This window comes from Musca domestica, unplaced genomic scaffold, assembly GCF_030504385.1.
Source record: "Musca domestica strain aabys unplaced genomic scaffold, Musca_domestica.polishedcontigs.V.1.1 12, whole genome shotgun sequence".
Taxonomy (NCBI): Eukaryota; Metazoa; Arthropoda; class Insecta; order Diptera; family Muscidae; genus Musca; species Musca domestica.
The window spans coordinates 15,384,237-15,406,307 of NW_026712155.1; the positions used below are offsets into that span (position 1 = coordinate 15,384,237).

At 39.6% G+C, this 22,071-nt stretch overlaps 1 protein-coding gene across 2 annotated transcripts in view; it reads left to right on the plus strand.

Moving 5' to 3' along the window:
* LOC101900902 (limbic system-associated membrane protein) overlaps positions 1-22,071 on the plus strand; it is a 239,433-nt gene that overhangs the window by 90,703 nt on the left and 126,659 nt on the right. For both annotated transcript variants that reach the window (XM_059118329.1, XM_059118330.1), the window contains exon 2: positions 6,851-6,929. The gene's annotated coding sequence lies outside the window, so the exon portion shown is untranslated. The remainder of the gene's footprint in view (positions 1-6,850; positions 6,930-22,071) is intronic.

Consider the following 22,071-nt stretch of genomic DNA (forward strand, 5'->3'; position numbering starts at 1 on the left):
GATATTCGGTATTTTTGGTGATTTTAGCGACATTATTTACCGGAATTGTTTCAAATTTGGTATTTGAAGTTCGGAATGGGTACTACAGCCTAAGACAGAAAATTTTCTGTGCAGGTCTACGTCTTCGTATAGCCACCATATAACGGTACCTTCCGATATTCGGTATTTTCATGATCTTGGCGACATTATTTACCGGAATTGTATCAAATTTGGTATTTGAAGTTCCAAAGGGATACTACAACCTAAGACAGAAAATTGTCTGTGCAGGTCTACGTCTTCGTAGAGCCCCATATAATGCTACCTTCCGATATTCGGTATTTTTGATGATTTTAGCGACATTATTTACCGGAATTATTTCGAATTTCGTATTTGAAGTTCGTAATGGGTATTACAGCCTATGACAAAAAATTTTATATGCAGGTCCAGGTCTTCGTATAGCCCCTATATATCGGTACCTCCCCATACTCGGATTTTTAAAGTTTTTGCGACATTATTTACTGGAATTATTTCGAATTTCGTGTTTGAAGTTCGTAATGGGTACTACAGCCTATGACAAACATTTTTATATGCAGGTCCACGTCCCCGTATAACCCCCATATATTTGCCTATTTTACGCAACCCTAAAACCTATTGCGGTTTTCATTTAAGTGGTAGTTTTCGGAATTTTTTGAAAATTTGCAAGTTCCTTAGAAATGGTGGAGGATATCAAAAGTTCTGCCCGGCCGGAACTTAGCTGCTTCTTTTTACTTGTTTGATATTCCTTTCTTTTTACTTGTTTGTTCTCCCGAAAAAAGGAAATTTAACTAAAAACTTTAGTTATGTGGCCAGTCCCGCGGGGATCTTCGAAACAATTACAAATCAAAAAGCCCCCTGAGAACCTTTTCAGCAATGGAAGGGTTTAGCATTTCTATTGTCAATTGGACACAATCCAAGCTGCAACCAGCAACAATCGCTGCCACCAATACTGCCATTATCAAGATAAGATTCTCTCCCTCTCTCTCTGCTTTGAGAAGCAATACCCTTTTTCCGAGAAGGGCCTTTGATAGTTGCAGCACCCCCACCGCCATCATCATCAAATCTATTCGAATATGTTAGGGTATATGAAAATACCAGAAGGATCGCTCAACAAAAGTTCAATGGAAAGTTTTTATAACACCAGCGGCAAAAGGAAGGACACATACCTACAGAGCACAACACACATAGCTAACCGAATCGAATCGAACAATCAGACCAAACACTAAGGGGATGTGTGTGTGTGTGCGGATGGATGGCATGGAATTTTTTGTTGTTTTTTTCCTTTAATGTTTTATATATATTTTTTTTTGTTGTTGTTGTTCATATATAGATATTTGCTTAAATGGATGTGAGTATTTATTTGTATGGGTGTGTGTGTGTGTGTTGCGAGTGCCAGTGAGTGAATATCTTACATATGCAGATACATATTTACATTCAATATATGTCCACATGTACGGATGTATGTGTGTGTGAGTGTGTCTGTGTGTGTGTAAGTACAAATATATTTTAGTATATATCCTTAATGGTAAATACATACTCACATACCACTTTATTTCTCTCACCCATCAGAAAATGGCATTGTAGTGAGTGGTAGTATTGTTGTTGTTGTCCCACTGCCTGCCTGCCCGACTGCCAGCCAGTCAGCCAGCTATCTGTTCAATAATAGGTTATGTACACTGAAGGTTTTTCAAATACCACTGACGCAGTTAAAATACAATACAAGCTGCAAAATATTCTTCCTCCTCCTCTTCTTCCTTCTTTCCTTCCGTTTTTTTTTTGCTGCTGCTATTGGGTTGTAGTTGCTGTTATTTGGCTACACCATACTGCATTTAAATATGCTCGCCAGCTCGCTTTTTTCTCCTGTTTTTTTTTTTTTTTGTAACTTCAATGCCTACCCACCAAATTCAAAAGCGGGTTGCAGCGATATTCGGCAAATTTAATCCTTTAGGATTTTCTATTGTGATTTCAGTGAAAGGAATACGTTTAAATACCAGATTTGAAGTTTGAATTCGAAATACGTTTTCAGTTTTCTATATTTTTTTTTCTCTTCTTCTTCTTCTTATCGATTTTTAAACAACAACATTTATGTTAGTTTTGAAATACAATTCAGTGAAGTGGCAAATGGCATCTAATGAAATTAAAACTGGATTTTTACAGGGGTTTTTGAAAATACAATTTGGTGGCCTGGAGCGGGGTGAGATTAGGGATAAGGGGCTTAAATAAAAAAAAGATTAAATAAAATCTACGAAGTAAGGTTATAGGCCTAGTGGATATATATTTTAAAATCCTTGGTATTTTCAATAGCATTAAAATGGCTTGCCAGATTGTCATATCTAATGTTTATTACAAAATTTAGAAAATTAATTTGGCAGCAACTCAAACTTAAATATTGCATAGACTTAGGGATAGGTTCAGAGGGTAGGGAAGGTGATCGCAATTATCACAATTATAGACCGATACATTCGCCTGAGGCTAGCTACTCCGCAGTAAAGGCCTCTACAGTAGAGGTCTCTCAGAGCCAGCAACTCAACAGTAGGTGCCTCCACTATGCAGTATTTGTCTCTGCTACCAGCTACTTGCAAGAAGTGGCCCCTACCTTCATGATTTGCTACTAACCAATAGTTGCCATTATGTTATAATTTAACAGAGCTGACGCTTTTTAAGGATTGTTGTTGATTTTATCGATTCAATGTACAGGGAAATGCTCTCGAATAGATTTTTGAGAGCATGTCTATCATACCTGATATTTTTTTCCGCGTATTTCTGCTATTTTTCGGCGATATCGGAGTAACATATTTTTCTAAAATTTCCAATGCATTTCTGTTATGTCGCCTGTCATCTATTACTTGATAGAAAATTAAAGCCCATATGCCTTTTGTCCAGTCTTTATAGTTTTATGGCTTTGTAGTTGCCTCGGAGGATATCTATCCTATAGTAGAGGTCTCTGAGGCTAGCTACTCTACAGTAGAGGCCTCTGATGCCATGAACTTACCTGTATTTGCCTCTGAGGTTCTGTACTTGACTGAAGAAGTCTCTGAGGTCCGCTACTCGCTCGTAAAGGCCTCTGAAGCCAGTAGTAACCTCTGAGGCTGGATACTTGCCAGTACATAATACTCTTAAGCCATTGGTAGCCTCTGAGGCTTGCAACTTGCCAGTATTCGCTTTTGAGATTAGGTACTTGCCAGTAGAGGCATTCAAGATTTGCTACTCGCCAGTAGTGGTCTCTGAGGAAATCTGCTCTACAATAGAGATCTCTGAGGACATTTACTCTACAATAGAGGTCTCTGAGGCCAACTACTATACACCAGAGGTCTCTGAAGTCAGCTACTGTATACTAGAGGCCACGGAGTCAGCTGCTCTATTCTACAGGTCTTAGGCCAGCTACTCTACAGTAGTTAAATCTGAGGCCAGCTTTTCAACAGTAGAGGCTTCTGAGGTAAGCTACTCTACAGTAGAGGCCTCCGAACCTAGCTACTGTACAGTAGCCAGCTACTCTATAGTAAAGGCCTCTGAGGCCAGCTACTCTATAGTAGATGGCGCTGAGGCCAGCTTCTCTACAGTAAAGGCCTCTAAGGTCAGTAGAGGCTTCTTAAGTAGCTAAGGTCAGCTACTCTACAGTAGAGGCCTCTGAAGCATCTATTCAACAGCAGAGGCCTAACACCAGCTACTCAACAATAGGTAATTCGGAGGTCAACTACTCTACAGTAGAGACCTCAGAGGCCAGTTATCCTACATTAAAGGCATCTGGAGCCAGCTACTCTACCCCCAGAGGCCTCTGAGGCAATCTGCTTTACAGTATATTCCTCTGAGGCCAGCTACTCTACATTAGAGGCCTCGGAGGCCAAGTACTCCACAGCAGAAGTCTCAGAGGCCACCAACCGACAGTAGAGACCTCGGAGACCAGCTACTCTACAGTTGATGGCTCTGAGGACAACTACTCAAAAGTAGTGACCTTTGAGGCCAGCTACTCTACAGTAAAGACCTTCGAGGGCAGATTCTCTATAGTGAATGCCTCTGAGGCCATCAACTCTACAGTAGCTTCCTCTAATGGTAATTTTTTATACTTCTGGACACTCTGGCCTGCAGCTCTTTTATATGAACTCTTGGTGGCATCCAACTCTTCCTTATGGAATCCTTGGCTTCTAGTTTTCGGTTCGTCCATATGGACTCCCTAATTTTCAGCTCGTCCATATGGACTCCCTAGCCTGCAGCTCGTCCATATGGACACCCTGGCTTTCAGCTCTTCTATATCGCCTGTCCTAGCCTTTAACTCGCCTGTATCGACTCCATGGTCTTCAGTTCGTCTGTATCGACTCCCTGGCCTTTAGCTCGTTTGTATCGATTCCTTAGCTATCGACTACCTGGCCTTCAGCTCGTCTACATCGACTCCCTGGGCTTCAGGGCATCTATATCAACTTCCTAGTCTTCCGCTTATCTATATGGACTCTCTGGCCTCCAGCTCGTCTATATGTATATCCTACCTCCAGCTTTTCCATACGGAGTCCCTGGCTTCAAGTCGTCTATATGGACCTGGCCTTTAGTTCGTCTGTACAAATTCTCTGACCAGGAGCTCCCCTATATGGACTCCACGAGCTCTAGCTTGCCTGTATGAACCCCCCTGTCCTCCAGCTTATCTATAGACTTCGCGGCCTCCAACTCATCTACATAGTCTCCTTGGTCGTTAGCTGGTTCTATATGGACTCCTCGGCTCCACCTCATCAAAATGAATTCCCTGGCCTACAGCCCGACTATATGGACTCCCCGGTCTCTAGCTCATCTGTGTATATCCTCCGGCCTCCAACTCATCTACATAGACTCCTTGGTCATAAGCTCGTCTATATGAACTCCTAGGCCTTCAACTCGTTAAAATGAATCATTAGCTACAGCTCGAGTATTTGAACTCCTTTGCCTCTACCTCGACTATATAAACTTCCTAGCCTCTGGTTCATCCATATGAATTCTCTGGCTTTTAGCTCGTCTTTACAAAGTCATTGGTCTTCAGATAGTCTAAATGGGTCCCCAGCTCGTCTGTATTGACTTCCTGAACTCTCTAAACGTCAACTATTCTTCATAGACTCCCTGGTTCTTAGATCGTCTATATGAACGGCCTGATCGCCAGCTCGTCTTTTTCCTCCAAATTTGCTATAATTTGATATTCTGTACTCATCGATAAACTTATACCTCACAGTTGATAGGATGCTATAGGCATATTTCTTTTGTAGAAAATGCTGAAGCACTGAGTTTGACATAAATTTATTATTTTTTTTATCTTAAAAGATTTGGAACATGTGCCATAAACAGTTCTGCTATATATCCAAATTCAAATATTAAAAAAAAGAAATACGGGACCAAATCGGATTTAATTTAAAATTTTTCGAGTCACATGGCTTCAATTTGTGACCCTTCAAAATTCATACTCTCTGTCAGTTAAAGGTCGATCTTTGTTTGTTAAAAATATTGTAGAGATGTAGAGAAAGTATTTCCGATACACAAAATCGACTATATCTGAAATTATTTATTTTATATAGGCCATTTCGTATAAGGTCCATACCTTAACCTACCCTAGTTTTTTTCGATTTATGCTGTTTTTTTTTTTAAAAATCTTCATTTTTATACCCTCCACCTTGGAAAGGAGGGTATATTAACTTTGTCATTCCGTTTGTAACATCCTTAAATATTCGTCTTAGACCCCATAAAGTATATATATTCATAATCAGCATAAAATTCTAAGTCGATTTAACGATGTCCGTCTGTCTGTCTGTCTGTCTGTCCGTCTGTCTGTCTGTCTGTCTGTCTGTCTGTCTGTTGAAATCACGATACAGCCCACATTATTTGACGTAGAGGGCCAAAATTTAGCAGAGCTATTTGCATTGTGTCTAGGATGGTTGGTATTGAAAATGAGATATATCGGTCCACGTTCTGGTATAGTCCCCATATAACGGTACCTTCCGATATTCGGTATTTTGATGATTTATGCCACATTTTTTCACGGATTTGTCTGAAAATTGGTATTTGTAGGTCATAACGGGTCCCTGAGCGTGTGGCAAAACATTGCATGTATAGGTCCACGTTGTAGTATAGCCCCCATATAAAGGTACCTCCCGATATTCGGTATTTTATTTTTTTTTTTTTGCCACATTTTTTCACGGATTTGTCTAAAAATTGGTATATGTGGGTCATAATGGTTTCCAGCTCCGGTGGCGAAACATTGCATGTATGGGCCCATGATTTGGTATAGCCCCCATATAACGGTACCTCCCTATATTCGGTATTTTGATGGTTTTTGCCACATTTGTTCACTGATTTGTCTAAAAATTGGTATTTGTGGGTCATAATGGGTCCCTGAGCGTGTGGCAAAACAATGCATGTGTAGGTCCACGTTTTGGTAAAGCCCCCTTATAACGGTACCTCCCGATATTCGGTAATTGGATGATTTTTGCCACATTTTTTCACGGATTTGTCTGAAAATTGGTATTTGTTGGTCATAATGGGTGGCGAAATATTGCATGCATGGGTCCATGATTTGATATAGCCCCCATATAACGGTACCTCCCGATATTCGGTATTTTGATGATTTTTGCCACATTTTTTCACTGATTTGTCTAAAAATTGGTATTTGTGGGTCATAATGGTATTTGTGGGTCGTGTGGCAAAACATTGTAATTATAGGTCCACCTTTTGGTGTAGCCTCCATATAACGGTACCTCCCGATATTCGGAATTTTAATGGTTTTTGCCACATTTCTTCTAATGTTTCTTTTACCCTAAGGTGGAGGGTATTAAAAGTTTGGCCCGGCCGAAATTAATGTTTTTTTACTTGTTATTACTTTTTTCAGCTCTGAAATATTGCCGAAATTGTCTTCTAATAATATCTGAAGACCTCGAAGTAAAAAGGTGAAAAATCTGGAACAAAAGGTAAGCTCAAAAGACTCCTTTCCCTTATATCTGATTTTGACTTGTACATACATTTTTAAAACTAAAAATTAGCCTAAAAAAAAAAACAAGGTTGGCTTTATGGACCATATCTCCCTCTTTTTGATTATCAGCCCCTGTATCTACAAAATCCGAATATTATCTCAATTTAATGTAAACCAATATTTCTCTCTACTTTCTCCCTTAATCCCTTTGATACATTAAAAAGCACCCAACATGATGTGGCTTGTCATATAAATTCCGAACATCATCCTTTATGTAATATTGGCTTAAAAGACAAACAAGAAACAAAAACGTCATCACAAATTATAAACTTGAAGACATTTTTATGTACCCCCCACAAAACTGAAAACTCAACCAAAAACTGAAAAAAAAACAAAAGAACATCAAAACAAACTTTCCGGTTAATCAATAAATTAACCATAAAATATGTTGAACAACATCTGAACACGCTTTCATTTATATTAAAATGTCATAAAATTTGCTCCACCACATTCAAAGTATTGCGCAAAATAAGGAGAAATGAAAACTGACAGATGATCGATGATTCAACTCGCCCCTGCCACAAAATGTTGCAAAAAAAAAAACTTTTTTCAAAAAAAAAAAAAAGAGAAAAACACAACTCTAAAATTTACCCTATTCTAATGGTGACTAATGTAGGGAGGAGAGGGAGAGTGGGAAGGGGGAACGGAAGTGGATGAGATGGCCAACAAATGGGTTTTTTTGGCAAAGAGAAGGGAACCAGAGTGGTTTTATGACAAATAAAAACTTCACATTCTACTTCTTGTTTTTCGTTGTTGTTGTTGTTGCTGTTGTTTTAGTTTTTGCTGGCATTCGTTCTACCCTTTCACAATTCGTTTTTCGTAGGTAATCGAAAAATAAAATCAACGTCCCTTTGCTAAGTTAGCAAATAATATAAAGTGAGGAGAAATAGTCCACAGAAACAGAAACAGCAGGCATCACCATAAAGGACTATGAATATTCGGAACTCCCACATGTATGTATGTATACCTACATACATACATACATAAATGAAATTGTATCCGCATAACTCAAGTATGTGCCGTAGTTGCTGATGTTGTTGTTGTAGTAGTGTTACTAGTTGGTCATTAGGCTATTGTGTTGCTGTTGTCTGTCCTGCCCCCCCACAAAACGCCGAAGAGACACAAATGTAACCATAACACTTTTGCCCTTTTTAGAGAGGTTTATAGCCACAGTACCCTACTCGAGAATAGGGGTGTGTATAAAGATTTTCCATCTTTATGGAAACACCCGGATTTAGCAACTTTGATAAAAAAAAAAATTAGAAAATAGACGAACGGGAGGCCAGGGATTCCATAGAGAGGAGCAGGAGGCCAGGAGGTCCAAAGAGACGACCTGGAAGTCAAAAAAATCCATTTAGATGTGGTGGAGGCCAGGGAGTTCATATAGACGAGCTGAAGGCGACGAAGTCTATTTAGATGACGACCTGCAGGACAGGGAGTCGATATAGGCGAGCTGGAGACCAGAAAGTCTACACGACGAGCTAAAGACCAAGGAGTTTACCTAGACGACCTGGGGCAAGGGAGTCGATATAGACGAGCTGAAGGACATTAAGTCCCTAGACGATCTGGAGGTTAGGAAGTCTATATAGACGACCTGGAGGCCAAGGAGTCAATATAGACGAGCTGGAGGCCATAGAAGTCCATATTGATGAGCTGGCGGCCAAGGAGTCGATATAGACGATCTGGAGGCCACGAAGTCTATATTGACGAGCTGGAGGCCATAGAAGACCATTTTGATAAGATAGGCGAGCTGGAGACCAGGGAGTCTACATAGAAGAACTGCAGGCCAAGGAGTCTATATAGGTGAACTGGAGGCCAGGGTGTCTATACAGACGAGCTGGAGGCCAGTGAGTCTGTACAGACGAGCTGGAAGCCAGGGAGTCTACATAGACCAGCTGAAGGCCAAGGAGTCGATACAGACGAGCTGGAGGTCAGGGAGTCTATAAAGACGAGCTGGAGGCCAGGGAGTCTATACAGACGAGCTAGAAGCCTGGGAGTCTATATAGACCAGCTGAAGGCCAAGGAGTCGATACAGAAGAGCTGAAGGACGGGGAGTCAATATAGACGAGCTGGAAGCCAGGGAGTCTATATAGACCAGCTGAAGGCCAAGGAGTCGATACAGACGAGCTGGAGGTCAGGGAGTGTATACAGACGAGCTGGAGGCCAGGGAGTCTATACAGACGAGCTAGAATCCAGGGAGTCTATATAGACCAGCTGAAGGCCAAGGAGTCGATCCAGAAGAGCTGAAGGACGGGGAGTCGATATAGACGAGCTGGAGGCCAGGGAGTCCATATAGACGAGCTGGAGGCCAGGGAGTCCATACAGACGAGCTGGAGGCCAGGGGTCTATACAGACGAGCTGGAGGCCAGGGGTCTATACAGACGAGCTGGAGGCCAGGGGTCTATACAGACGAGCTGGAGGCCAGGGAGTCTATACAGACGAGCTGGAAGCCAGGGGTCTATACAGACGAGCTGGAGGCCAGGGAGTCTATACAGACGAGCTGGAGGCCAGGGAGACCATATAGACGAGCTGGAGGCCAGGGAGTCCATATAGACGAGCTGGAGGCCAGGGAGACCAGGAAAACTGGAGACCAGGAAGCCCATATCGGGTATTCCACTATTCGCCACAACAGCACTCAATACCATTTCATTATTTGTGTCAGTGTATGTGAGTGTGTGAGAATGTGTGTGTGCTTGTGTTTTTCCTGCTTTATTTCAATGATGATGGAGTGGGTCGAAGTCACACATGTTATGACTCTAAGATCACTAATGTATTTTTTGTACATCCTCCAAATTGTTGTAGAGGGCCAGTTAGTGGGTGAAAAAGAAAATGGGAAAAAGGCGAAAACAACACCAACGACAGGAACTACAACAAAACTAACAATGCAAACAAATAACGAAACAGAAGAATGCCAGAGGTTTTTAATGTTAACTTGTTTTTCGCAGGAAACCGGAAACTGTTCAATGGCAACTTTTGCCAGCATTATAATATTTAATAAATTATACTAAATACATATAGAGAGACACACACACCCACACAAATGTATAGAGAAATATATATTTTTGTGTACATAATATAATACATTTGCCCCAAAACATAAGTACCTTCAACTACCAAGGATTTAGACAACAACAACAAGAACAACAACAACAGCAGCAGCACCAAAAATGTTTACATAAAAGTCTTGTTTTTTTTTTGTAAAAGAGAGGGAGAGGGAGCCATGGGTGAGCGGGAAACCCAGAGAGCATGTTTTGATGTTATGCATTATGGTAACACTACAATGGGTCACACTATAAAAATACCTACACATGTCGTTATAATATGAGTGATAGGGGTGAAGAGGAAGAGAGGAGGAGAGGGGAGAGTGGTTTTTCGTTGAGAAATATTATTTCATTTTGTAAGTAAGAGCCTAGTAAATATAATACCAAAAATTATGTTTTGACATGGAAAAAACAACATTTGTCGCATGGGACAAAAACGATGTGGGGAGGGAGGGAGTAAGACATTGAAGGCCCTCCCCAAAAACAAATATAATTAGATTTCTATAATAAACAAATAATTATGGGGTTTGGCTTGTAACCAATTTGGGAAAAATTGACTGCTAAATGGGATGACAAAAAAACTCATAACTACAAAATTGATTTCTAAAACCTTCATTTATCAAAATTAAATCGAAACCAATAAGCGAAGGACAAAAGTCGAGCGGGGCCGACTATATGATACCCTACACCACCATGCATATTAAGTAGTATTCCCGTAGCAAAAAAGGTTATATTGGGAATTTATGTGAAGTCGATCATACCAACTATGAACCTTATTTGAATGCGTATCAGGGCTTTAAAGTAGTCAACATTTGCGAACGATATCCAACTTTGAATAGATTTTCAAAAAATTTGTTGCAGCCATTTTTTACCTCTAAAACATTGCTTAACACCAAATCGGAGGAAACATATATATGGGAGCTATAACTATATCTGGACCGATTTTCAACAAATTTTAAGTGTTCGTTTCTAGAATGAATTCAGTCGGTATTTTAAAAATTCAGTACATTTGGGCTGATTTCAGCCCTCAATAAAATTTGACAGAGGTATTCTTGAGCTCCATAACTTATCTGGTATCAAATATCACTCGTGTGGAGTGCACAATAAACCTGATATGTAATAAAGATATATGTAGGAGAGCTATACCCTAATCTGATCCGATATCGATAAAATTTGTCAGAGGTATTTATGAGCTCCATAACTTATCTGGTACCGAATATAATTCTTGAGGAGAGCATATTACGCATGTGAGGAACCTTTAACTCCAAATCGGATGAAACATATACATAAGAGCTATAGCCGATTTTCACCAAGCACTTGATGAATTCAGTCGTAATTGCCGAGATTCAGTACATTTGGGCTTCATTTGGAACAAATATGATTCTTGTGAAGTGCATATTACGTATGTGAGGAACCCTTAACTCCAAGTCGGAGTCGGGAGCTATAGCTATATCTGAACCGATTTTCACCAAATTTGAAGCACTTGATGAATTCAGTCGGAATTGCCTAGTTTCAGTTCATTTGAGCTTCTTTTGGACCAAATTTCATTCTTGTGGAGTGCATATTACGCATGTGAGGGACTTAAAACCCCAAATCGGATGAAACATATGTATGGGAGATATAGCTACGTCTGAACAGATTTTCGTTATATTCGATATACTTGCTTCAAGAACGAATTTGGTCGGATGTGCCAAAATTCAGGTCATATGATATTGGCCATTTGGTGCACAATTAACCCAAAATCCGTTGAAGGCATATATGGGAGCTATTTCTACATTTGAATCGATTCTCATCAATTTCAATAGGGTATAAAAAAAAACAAGTTCAAAAACATTAAGTTCGGCCTGGTCAAACTTTTAATACCCTCCACCTCGGGGTAAAGGAAACATTAGAACCCATTATGACCCACAAACACCAATTTTTAGGCATATTCATAGGAAAATGCGCCAACAATCATCAAAATACCGAATGTCGAGAAATACTGCAATATGGGGCTATAGAAAAACGTGGACCTATACAAAGGAGCTAGAACCCCTTAGGACCCACAAATACCAATTTTTAGACAAATCCGCGAAGAAATGTGGCAAAAACCATCAAAATGCCGAATATCGGGAGGTGCCGTTATATAGAGGCTATACGAAAACGTGGACATATACATACAATGTTCTCCCACCGGAGCCTAGGACCCATTATGACCAATAGATACGATTTTTCAGACAAATCCGTTGAAAAATGTGGCAAAAATCATCAAAATACCGAATATCGGGAGGAACCGTTATATGGGGGCTATAAGAAAACGTGGACCGATATATCTCATTTTCAATACCAACCATCCTAGGCACAATACAAATTATTATGCCAAATTTTGAAGCTCTACGTCAAATAATGTGGGCTGTATCGTGTTTTCAACAGACCGACAGACAGACGGACAGGTAGACAGATAGACAGACGGATGTCGTTAAATCGACTTAGAATTTAATGCTGATCATGAATATATATACTTTATGGAGTCTATGACGAACATTTAGGGATGTTGCAAACGAAATGACAAAATATAATATACCCACCTTTCCAAGGTGGAGGGTATACAAAGTTTCAGGCTTATGGAACATGAATGGGTTTATGAGTTGGCTTTTTTCAAGGTGATGAATAAATTAACTGTTAGTTTCGCAAGAAAAAATTCTACTCAAAAACAAAGACTCTATTCTTCCCAAAAGACCATTTTAGATACTAGAAAAACACCGTCCCTTGCGCATCGCTAACGTCAGTCTCAGCTATTGAACAGAAATTGGAATTAGGGGAAAAAAAGACATTTGCTTCTCAAAGAATGAAGGGTTAATATTCTTTTGTGAGCTCAAAGAGAGATCGCTCCCCAGTGGCTTTAAAGTCAATGAAAGACAAAACAAGTGCCTTTGATAAAAACATGACATACAAGGCTAGATACACCTTTTATGTATCAGACATGAGGGGATGAGCCACTTTCAAATTTTAGCTGGGGGAAAATATCAAATAATTGGCCAGTGTTGAAAAATTTTCGATATGTTTTTCAGGTGTTCAAAAACGCAAAACAAAAAGGTAATTTCTTCAAGTTGTGGGTAAACTGTGAGCAAATTAAAAAATGATAGAAAAATTAGGTAGTTATTTGGCACCTAAAATCGGAACACTTTTAAAAATAATTCAAAAAACCTAGCTCAAAACCAAAAACCTTTATTTATACCCTCAGCCATATGGCTAGAGTGGGTATTTATCATTTAATACTGTCAAAAACGTCTGTCTGGTTGGTGCGCACGATAACTCTCGAAAAGAGTATCCGATTTGATCCAAACTTGGTATATTATAATATTATTATAGAACTTAGATCGAGTTCGGATATGGGCAATATCGGTCCACTCCTTCGAGTACCTAATTAACTGCACAGATAGAGAAAGGATAATCCGATTTTGCTCCAACTTTGCAAATCCTAATATTAGCATCATTGCAAATATTACACAAATCACAATATTTTTTTAAAAACCCAAGGTCTGGTATGAAGATGGAATATATCGGATCACTGCTCCTGGTACCTGTCCCACAAATGGTCAAAATATTGTTTATACATCCAGCTCATAAAACTCGAAAGGCCAGGGAGTCGATATAGACGAGCTGAGGGCCAGGCAGTCGATATAGACGAGCTGAAGGCCAGGGAGTCGAAATAGACGAGTTGAAGGCCAGGGAGTCGAACTGGAGGTCAGGGAGTCTATATAGATGAGCTGGAGGCCAGGGAGTCTACATAGACAAGCTGGAGGCCAGGGAGTCGAGCTGGAGGCCAGGGAGTCGATAAAGACAAGCTGGAGGCCAGGGAGTTTATATAGACTAGTTGGAGGGCTGGCAGACCATATAGACAGGCTGAGGGCCAGGGAGTCCGTATAGGTGAGCTGGAGACCAGGGAGTCTATATAGACGAGCTGAAGGCCAGGGAGTCTGTATAGACGAGCTGGAGGCCAGGGAGTCTTATAGACGAGCTGGAGCCCAGGCTGTCCACATCGACAAACTGGAGGTATAGGTATCTATATCGACGAGCTGGAGGCCATGGAGTCTCTATAGACGAGCTGGAGGCCAGGTAGTCTATATAGATGAGCTGGAGTCCAGGGAGTCTATATAGATGAGCTGGAGGCCAAGGAGTCGATACAGACGAGCTGAAGGCCAGGGAGTCGAAATAGACGAGTTGAAGGCCAGGAAGTTGAACTGGAGGCCAGAGAGTCTATATAGATGAGCTGGAGTCCAGGGAGTCTATATAGATGAGCTGGAGGCCAGACAGTCTATATAGACGAGCTGGAGGCCATAGAGTCTATATAATCAAGCTGGAGGCCAGAGAGTCTATATAGGCGAGCTGGAGGCCAGGGAGTTGATACAGACGAGCTGAAGCCAGGGAGTCGATATAGACGAGCTGAAAGCCAGGGAGTCGATATAGACGATCTTAAGGACAGTCAGTCGAAATAGACGAGTTGAAGGCCAGGGAGTCGAACTGGAGGCCAAGGAGTCTATATCGACGAGCTGAAGGCCAGACAGTCGATATAGACAAGCGGAAGACCAGGTAGTCCATGTTGACGAGCTGAAGGCAAGGGAGTCTTTATAGGCGAGCTGAAGGCCAGGGAGTCGATGTAGACGAGCGAAAAAAAGGTGTATGTAGATAAATGGGAAGAAATAAATATAGACCCTTGGAAAAGCAATCCTTGGGAAAGCATTCCTCAAAAATCGACGTTTTGAAGTCAGTCGATTCATGTAAAATGGTAGAAGAAATGTTATTCAATAAAACCACGGTCTTTTTTTCTTGAAAAATAATCGGTGTCCTTGAAATGCTAATAAAGCTCCTCCCCCTTGCCTTTACCCCTTTAAAGTTCTCATAAATATTTTAAGAAAATTCACACACACACCCGCACACATGCTCCGATGAGTCCATAATTTTTCATTGCACCCCCTCCCAATTTTGACAAAAAAAAAAAAAAACGGGGAATAACGAAAAGAGTTACTATTTATTTTAAAGCTTAATTCGCCATTAATTTGCCAGAGCGCGAAAGCGCCAAGACAAAATTCTCTAATAAATTTATATCCCAATGCGACGACGGTAATGCGGCGATACGGTGTTATGGTGCTGTGACGACCCAGTTTAGCGTTTTGTTGCTACTTTTGCCAGCGCACAGTCAAAAGCATAACATTATACCTTTCGAGGACATTTTATGTGGCAGGGTATGGTCTTTTTGTTGTTGCTGTTGTTGTTCATATTTCGCCCCTCCCCCATTCCCCACCATCCTGGCATTTCATAAAAGGCCAAGTGTTTTGCGTGTATCACTCATGTGCCCACCCGCTCGCTCGTTCACTCACTCACTACACATACTCGTCATTCTAATGAAAAGTTTTTTATCTTGTCGTGCAATACAACAAAAACCAGAACAGAAACAACAACAACTACAACATCGACAAAAAGGAAAAAAAACAGCCAAGAAAATATTAAAAGTTCGGTGTTTTTTTCCTTGGCGTTGAACATTTTTGTCACTAAAAGAATTCTTTCGAACAATGGTCTCAATGACAAGGGGAAAACACCGAAAAAAACACCAGGTTTCGTCTGTTTTTTTTTTTTTTTTTTTTTTTTTTGTCAATGTCTTCTTCTTCTTTTTTTTCCTCTTCTGTGTAACATGTAATAAATTATGCATACCATTTACACACAGAGCGTGTGACACACACCCGCTCGCACACACACATTTACATACTCATATGTGAGATTTTTGGCCATAAGAGACTCTGTGCCATTATGGCAAAGTGAAGATGTTTAAAAAGAGACATGATTTCGTGTTTTCTTTTTCCGTTTTTTTTTTTTTTTTTTTTTTTTTTTTTGGAAAATTATATGAAAAGTTTAAACAAGTTGTAAAAAGATTGTGCCTTTGTGTGTCTCTGTGTGTGTGTGTGATAAAACCATTTAAATATACATACAAGAGTTTTGAAAAAAAAACACGAATCGAAAACATCAAATGATTATACCGTACCTTATAACGTAAAATGTGATAAGAAGGAAGTCTGCAAGGAAACATGGTGGCATACATGTGTATGTACAGGGTGAGATAAAAAAACTGCAACAAAGTCAAATGCCATAATTTTTACATTTTTTATTTTAATAAATAAAAGTAAACAAGTAAAAAAGCTAAAAGTTTGGCCTGGCCGAACTTTGAATACCCTCCACCATTTGGAACTAATTTGGCAATTCTCAAAAACAATAAAATCCGTTAAAAATTCTCTTAAAATCTTAAAAATACCGAATGTAGCTATTATATTAGGGTCCATATGACGACGTGAACCTGCATAGGTAACATTTGTCATAGCCATATTCAAATGCGAAACTTGAAAAAAATCGGTTATAATGTCGATAAAATCAAAATACCGAATATCGGCAAGTACCGTTATATGGGAGCTATACGAAGAAGCGGTGGACCTTCACAGACAATTTTCTGTCTAAGGCTGTAGTATCCACTACGAACTTCAAATACCAAATTTAAAACAATTTTGATGAAATATGTCGCTAAAATCATCAAAATACCGAATGTCGGGAGGTATCGTTATATGGGGGTTATACAAAGACGTGGACCTGCACATACAATTTTCTGTCATAGGCTGAAGTATCCATTACGAACTTCAAATACCAAATTTGAAACAATTCCGGTGAATAAATTCCCTAAAATCATCAAAATACCAAATATCGGGAGGTACCGTTATATGGGGGCTATGCGAAGACGTGGACCTGCACAGACAATTTTCTGTCATATGCTGTTGTATCCACTACGAACATCAAATACCAAATTTAAAAGAATTCCGGTGAATATTATCGCAAAGATCATCAAAATACCGAACATCGGAGAATATATGGGGGCTATACGAAGACGTGGACCTGCACAGACCACTTTCTGTCTTAGGCTATAGTATCCATTACGAACTTCAAATACCAAATTTCAAACAATTCCGATGAAAAATATCGTTAAAATCGTCAAAATACCGAATATCGGGAGGTACCGTTATATGGGGGCTATACGAAGACGTGGACCTGCACAGACAATTTTCTGTCATAGGCTGTAGTATCCATTGCGAACTTCAAATACCAAATATGAAACAATTTTGGTGAATAAATTCGCTAAAATCATCAAAATACCGAATATCGGGAGGTACCGTTATATGGGGGCTATTCCAAAACGTGTACCTGCATGGCCCATTTTCAATACCAAAAGTCCTGCCGGCATATCATACATTTGAGCAAAATTATATCAATCTACTTCAATTCGTTCGGAAGCTAGAGTGATTTCAACAGACGGACAGACGGACGGACATCGCTAAATCGACATAGAATTTTATGCTGATCAAGAATATATATAATTTGTGGGGTCTTACATGTGTATTTCGAGGTGCTACAAACGGAATTACAAACTTAATATACCCTCCATACTATGGTCGAGGGTATAAAAATGTCGGAAATAGCATCCAGTTTTAGAATAAGTTTAGATTTGTTCAAATTGGTCACCTTTCGCACGAATTATGGCCTTCAAACGGCCAATGAAATCGTCACACGCTGCCCAAATGTTGCTCTGCGGTATTTTGGCGCATTCCCGGCGAAGCACTTGCTTGAGGTGATCGACACATTGGTATTTGCTTCCCAAAATCCTCCAGAAACAATAGTCCAACGGATTGGTATCCGGAGATTTTGGGGGCCATTGTGCGCTGGAAATGAAGCGAGGAACCTTATTTTGTAACCATTCATGGTTGGCGCGTGCTAAGTGCGATTGCTGAGTCCTCTTGGAATGTCCAAGGTCTGCGGCCAAAATGTTTGCGTGCCCAAGGTTTTAATACACCCTCCAGAATATGTTCGCGATAATATTCGGCATTTATTCTGATGCCACGGTCGATTAATACGAGCGGGGAGCGACCATCGGCTGTTATGGCGGCCCACACAATCACCATGGCCGGCGCTTGAGTTCTGGTGGCCAAGCGAAGGTGCACATTCCCAGCTGACCTCTTTGGCAAGTAAACTCGTTCATTTTGTTTGTTTACAAACTGCTGGACAACGAATGTTTTCTCGTCGGAGACGGAGAAAACCAAATTCGGCAGTTCACCACTTTCGGCCAAGCGAAACAACTCTTTAGCTCTTTTGAGTCTATTTTCTTTCTCTTGCGGTGCAGTCTAACTTCTTGCACTTTTTGGAACTTCAGTGGCTTTACCCTAAGCTCATTTTTTAATATTTGCCAAATGGAATATTCATCGGTTGTTATGGCGGCCCACACTATCACCATGGCCGGAGCTTGAGTTTTGGTGGCCAACCGAAGGTGCAAATTTTTAGCTGACCTCTTTGGCAAGTAAACTCGTTCATTTTGTTTGTTTACAAAAACTGCTGGACAACGAATGTTTTCTCGTCGGAGACGGAGAAAACCAAATTCGGCAGTTCACCACTTTCGGCCATGCGAACCAACTCTTTAGCTCTTCTGAGTCTATTTCATTTCAGTGGCGGTGTAAGTTCTTGCACTTTTTGGAATTTCAATGGCCTTACCCCGACCTCATTTTTCAATATTTGCCGAATTGAATATTGCAATATGTTCAGCTCATGAGTCATTTTTCTGCCACTACGACGCGGGTTTCGATCAAGTTGCTTCTTTACTTTTCGAACCATTTCTGCTGATGTTGCTGTTTTTTTTTCGTGCAATTCCTTGACGTCGGGCTAAGCTCCCAGTAACGTAACGGTAACGAGTGATGTTACGAGACACAAAAAATTTATTCACATTTAAATGCTGGAGTGCTCTAACGATAGCCACTTGTGGTTTTCTAGCCAAAAAATTAAGAAATCACACTATCACGCTTGAATTCCGAATCACGAATAATTTTTTTTTGGAAAATGCTCACCAAAATGCTTTTGTAGGCTTGTAAACAATATAATGAGCTGTCACTGGAATAATTTTACCAGCTGTTGGATGAGTGGCTTAGAAATGACAGCAGTCTGAAGTTGATTGCAGTTTTTTCATCTCACCCTGTATGTTCCCACATGTATGTGCAAATGTAAGTGTGTGTGTGTGTAATTGATGTATGAGGCTAAAAGCTTCCCATAAAAAATTACTGAATTCATTCCCCCCTTTTCTGTTGTTGTTTTTTCGACCTGACTAAAAATGTGACATTTGTTCCGCTGATGCGGTAATCAGATTTGGAAGCATCTAAAAATAATTGAGAGAAACATACACGTGCAATTCTTGAGGTTTCTTCTTTTGTTTTTGAGCTGATTCGTGGAATGCTGTTTTTTGGGGAGGAGGAGTAGCAGGAGGAGTAAACCGCTTGGGTTGAATTACACAAAATGGGAATGAGATGGGGAACTGATGAGAATATCTGAAGATATTTGAAACCATTGTGCTTCATCTGTCTCTAGTCTGTCTAGCCTTCACCTGTCTGGCTGTATGTCTGTCTGTCTGGTCGTCAATGGTGTATATGTATTTGTGTCCTAGTCGTATCTGTTGCCATCAATGTCATACATATCTAATTAGAGAATCATTTTTGGTTTAGAATTAAAATTGAAGCTATTGGAATTCAGTAGTTTCGAAACTAAGTATGAGCAAAGGGACCCAATTACAGAACTACTAGGCAAATGTAATAAATATAAAATAAAAGAGTTAAACAACATTTGGAACGAATTTGGCAATTCTCAAAAACAATAAAATCCGTTAAAAATTCTGTTAAAATTTTAAAAATACCGAATGTAGCTATTATATTAGGCTATATATGACGACGTGAACCTGCATAGGTAACATTTGTCATAAGCCATTACAATATTCAAATGCCTTATTTTTTACCGATTTTCTGTCATTGGCTGTAGTATCCATTACGAACTTCAAATACCACATTTGAAACAATTCTGGCGAAAAATGTCCATAAAATCATTAAAATACCGAATATCGGGAGGTACCGTTACGTGGACCTGCACAGACAATTTTCTATCTTAGGCTGTAGTATCCATTACGAACTTCAAATACCAACACAGAGTGACTTCAAATACCAACACAGAGTGACTTCAAATACCAACACAGAGTGACAAAACACAGAGTGACAGCCAATTTGGAGGTCCACGTTTTGGATAAGCCCCTCAAAGAAAAAAAAGAAGGAAGAAGTTCGAAATAGGTAAAAAATATATAAAATTCGTCGAGCTGATTATTATAGGTGCACTGGCGAGAGAAAAGTCTGATTTTTAGAAATTGGTACTAACTTGTAATAAAAAAGTACTATTACCTATATTATTTAATACCAAAAAAAAAGGAAATTAAAAAGTATCAGTCGAATTTTCCGACATATGTATACCCACAACCCATGCTCGCTTATTCAAATATATTTCAACTTCTGTTATAATTATTCAAATGTTTGACCTTCTATGGAGTAGAGTTCCAAAGGAATGAGCGAAGATTGTCCATTTCGTATCGGACCTAAATAAGTAGGATATAATCGATGTGCCAGGTTTGGGTACCTCCTAAGATATGTGATAATTTTTAGAAAATTTTAAAATGTGCGTGAGGTACAAGATATAGTCGGGGCAAGATATAGATATTGGCAAAATTACAAAAAAAAAGGATCGTTAAATTTTTTCGCCCGTTATGACAGATAAAACTATTGAAAACTGTGACACTTTGTGGGTGAGGCATCAAAAGGGGTTCGCAAGTATTCGTATATATTATCTTCACAACAGATCTTGTGTTAGCAAAAATGTGAGGAATTTGAATCCATTGAAAGAAAATTATCTAAATAGGTCCACAATGTCGTATAGCCCCCATATAACTGTACCTCCCGATATTCTGTATTTTGATGATTTTAGCCACATTTTTCAAAAGAATTGTCTGTAATTCTACACAAGGAGTTCTTTGTGAGTATCTTACCCCAGACATAGATTTGTCTATATCGATCCACAATATCGTGCATCTCGCAGATGTCAGTACCTTCCGATATAAGATATTTTAAAGATTTTAACTGAATTCTTAATGGATTTTATTTTTTTGAAAATTTTCTAATTCGTTCCAAATGGTGGAGGGTATTCAAAGTTCCACCCGAACTTACTGCTTTTTTAATTGTTTTTTTTTTTTTTTGTCAACATTAGTTGAAGTTGAATATTCTGCTCCGCTATATAGGGTACATTACGCATACTTCAATATTTTCCTAACATTTTATCAGAATTATGTCAGATACGAAATGGACAATATTGACCCATATCTCGAGAATTCAACTAAAAGAGAGAGAGTTCATATGACACATTTCCAAGCCCCCCTCCAAATTTCAATCCCGAATACCAACACAGACATCAATATAAAAATTTTAAGGATTCCAGATCTCCCTTCACCCAATTCCCAGTTTAGTTCCATTCGGTATTTTTCGTACAGTTATAGTACACAAACCACCTCTATATATCCAGGCTACACATGAACAGCAACCTAAATACCACATTTCAGCTTTTAGGCACTATGTCTTCACCCAATATCCAAATTCGAGGATTCAAGTTAATGACAAGCCCACTACATTTTGGTAATCCACCACAGTATGGTGGAGGGTATATTAACTTTCATTCCGTTTGTAACTCTTCGACATACTCATGTCAGACCCAACAAAGTATATATATTCTTGATCAGCGTAAAATTCTTAGTCGATTTAGCGATGTCCGCCTGTCTGTCCGTCTGTCTGTCTTTCGAACGAATTGAGGTAGAAGGCTAACATTTTGCACACATGTTTATTTTTCCAGTAGGCATGTTAAGTTCATAAATGGGTCATGTAGGTCTACGTCTTCGTATAGCCCCCATGTAACGGTACCTCCCGATATTCGGTATTTTAATGATTTTAGCGACATTATTCACCGAAATTGTTTCAAATTTGGTATTTGAAATTCGTAATGGGTACTACAGCAGATGAAAGAAAATTGCGTGTGCAGGTCCACGTCTTCGTATAGCCCCCATATAACGGTACCTCCTTATATTCGGTATTTTGATGATTTTAGCGACATTATTCACCGGAA